This window comes from Notothenia coriiceps, unplaced genomic scaffold (genome assembly GCF_000735185.1).
Source record: "Notothenia coriiceps isolate Sejong01 unplaced genomic scaffold, NC01 NC01_scaffold00033050, whole genome shotgun sequence".
Taxonomy (NCBI): Eukaryota; Metazoa; Chordata; class Actinopteri; order Perciformes; family Nototheniidae; genus Notothenia; species Notothenia coriiceps.
The window spans coordinates 1-3,258 of NW_011365751.1; the positions used below are offsets into that span (position 1 = coordinate 1).

Sequence of the window (3,258 nt, forward strand, 5' to 3'; positions counted from 1 at the left end):
ATCCTTAAATTGTTTAACTGTGAGGTGTTATAACATTGTACTGTACTCTGGAGAGTTTTTTAAGGTAAAAAAGGTAAAAAATAAACAGCATGATGGGATGCACAGTAGTAGAGAGAACCAAATATGTGAAGCACCTTTTTGTTAATTTATGATTTGCTGCATATAAGGAATAAAACAAAACCCTCTGTCATAACATATTAAATTGTATCATTATTTTGCATAATGTTGAATCAAATCATATCGCAACAGGGGTGAATCGTATCGCCTGGTGTTTCAAATGTATCGTTAATGAGATGCGCATCACATCGGCCTCAGTGATGGAGATGCACATCCCTAGTGTGTGTGTGTGTGTGTGTGTGTGTGTGTGTGTGTGTGTGTGTGTGTGTGTGTGTGTGTGTGTGTGTGTGTGTGTGTGTGTGTGTACCTCAGTCTCAGAGATAAGCTGTGTGATTTTCTTGCATGTGTAAAATGGAGCCACTTCAACATGGACTACCCTCCAGTCGGCCCCTCTGGAAGTCTCCAAAATCTTATCATGCTTCTTCAGGATTTTCCTGAAACCTGTGAAGTTCAGGTTCTGCAGAGACAAGCAGGGAGAGGGAGAGAACACTTTTAATGAAAGACCAATCAACGCTGTCAAAGCGGCTGATTGAAGATGTGAAACTCTAAAAAGGGATATGCCAGGAGGCTCTGCATGTGGTCCAGCTGTGTTTATTAACAGTGAATGTGCAGCGCACCTACTACAGTATCAGGATTAACGGAAACACCATGCCGGGAACAAACAAGCAGTAAATCACATCTGACATATTAAAAAGCTGTTATGACGACACATGCAGCAGACTTTGAACCTCCTTTGGAGTTGGCTTCATGTCCACCTGATACATTTAACTCCAAGCTAACATTTAATTTGTAACGGTTTCTTTTCATGTTAATACCCTCTATAAACGTATGAATTAGTGCAGTTTTGACTGCAATTTGTATAAACTGCATTATCACTAAGTATCACCACAACAAACTATTATCATTTATGTGACCAAAAATGTTTCTCTAAAACGTATTATGAATAGTAAACATGTTTAAATATAGTGTTAATAGGGCTGTCAATGTTAACTTATAATGTTTACCATGAACTGCAAAGCAGTAAAAGCCAATGAAAGCTACATGTATTGCTCGGACTGGGGACAACTGATCCAGGATTAATGTTATGCTCTTGTTGGTTACAGGTGTGGTTCAAACGGAGGAAAACCATGCACCATTTTCCTGAAGTTGAACAGGAAAGGATGATAGTGAAATGAAAAGTTAATGAAACCCTCCGTTTTGTTATTTTCGAATAATAGCAAATAGAGAGAAAATAAATGAGGTGTAGAAAAGGACTGAGTGTTGGATCACGCTTTGTGTTTTAGTTTGAGAGCGTACCTGATAGTTCTGCAGCAGAATGAGGCTGAGGTAAAACTCGGAGAAGGCCAGCTGCAGGTCCTTTATGTTCCTGTGTTTGCAGCGCTCCTGCTGCGACAGGGCGAACACCGTCTTCCTCTTCCTCAGCCCCCGACCGTTGGCCCAGCTCTCCCTCTGAGCATCCAGCGATGACTGCAGCTCGTTCTGCAGCGTGGCAAACCGCCGCTGGGCCTCAGCAAGCTTTTCTGGAGGGAGGAGAAGAATACAAGAAAAAGGATTTTAAGTGTAGAAATGATGTGCAGGATAATAATCACAACAAACTCTCAGAGGTTTATTGAAATGAGTGTGTGTATGGAGCAGTGGTAGTAGTTGTAGTCATTACCAGAGTAGAAGGTGTTGATCTTGGCCAACTCTTTTTCACACGTCTGGAAGAACTTCTCCTCAAACTTGGCATAGTACCTTTTAACTGTATCCTCATCTGTGACTGTAAGAAGATATCAGAGGTAAGATTAGTGAACCTTCAAAACCACAGTGAAGACTATCAATCACCTTAATGGACCTGAATGGAATTAATGATGAAGAGGAGGGCAGAAAACAAATGCAATTTAAGAGCCAGTGTGTTGTGCTGTAACAATGTAAATGACCCCTCTGTGGGACGAATAAATGTATTCTGTTTCTCAATCTGATTCTGAAAGCTCCGTGCAGAGGCCTGCAATGGGCTGCTCCGAGCAGAGCGAGCAGCAGAGCACACCCTTTTGGATTATTTTGAACCTAAAAAGGTTTTATTTAAGCTTTGCAACAACATCTGTTGCATGTGCATGCCACACCTTGTTCGATGATCCTCAAATATTCTGCATGGAATGCATGGTGAATGGTGAATTGAAGTGCTACAATGTTGCTACCTCAGCTCACATCATCCATCTGCACCTCTCCCCTGGCCTGAAGATCCAGATAGAATGACAAGCCTTGGTTATAGTGCTGTTCTTTTGTTCACCTCCCTAATTTTAGCTACTTTGGACCACACTGAAATAGCGTAATAACTATTAGATGCATTGCCAAGGAATTTATTTACAAAAATGTATATTCTTCTACTAAAGAATTCTTCTGAGTCTGGTAATGCCCTGATTTTTCTCTCCCATGATGTTGACATGTGTAGTTTAAATGAAGTAATCCTTCAGAATGAATTAAACTTGCTGTGATTATCACCTGATTTTAGCGGCATTAATCTCAGCATGTAAATACATGAACTTAAAACATGGATGTGTCCATATAGCGTGCCGTGACAAAGACATGGTGGTATGGCTCACAGACTGACTCATTTGCAGCATGCCTGATTTGTCTGAGCCTATTCTTAAATGGCTCTGTTATATACAGATCTCTATAGTCACATGTTGCAGTGATTCACAGTTTTCCCTACTCCATTCTCTTATTCGGATTTGGAATGTGATTTAAAATAATCCAATAGTTACTGTCCTCAGTATAAACAGACATATTATCCACAGTAATTTGGACACTAGAAAGAGAATGAGAGCGAGAAACTGGGGTTACATACTGTAACCCCTATTTCACTATTTTCTTTTTGTATTTACTTGCACAATTTTTTTCTGTTTTATTGTGTTGCATTGTTGGAGGAGCCTGTGACCTAAGATTTTCATCGTCATAACTACAATGTAGCTATGTACGTATTACTAATAAAAGCCTTGAACCTCACTAAGCATCATTACATATTCATTGAATATTGAAAATAAAAATGGCCAATTATACCAAAACGTTATCATAAAACGGCCTCTCGGTTAACCTGTTAAGCACTGAGCCTGTTTTTCAGGTCTCAGGCTCGAAAATGACACTTCCAGAACAAATGACCAT

General features: G+C 40.0%; 1 long non-coding RNA gene across 1 annotated transcript; it reads right to left on the bottom strand.

The window, feature by feature from the left end:
- Positions 1-427: 427 nt before the first annotated feature.
- Positions 428-1,875, bottom strand: LOC104961292 (uncharacterized). Its single transcript, XR_800081.1, has 3 exons — positions 1,775-1,875; positions 1,414-1,637; positions 428-574 (listed from the first exon to the last, which is right to left on the bottom strand). It is a non-coding gene; the product is annotated as an uncharacterized lncRNA (long non-coding RNA).
- Positions 1,876-3,258: the final 1,383 nt, after the last annotated feature.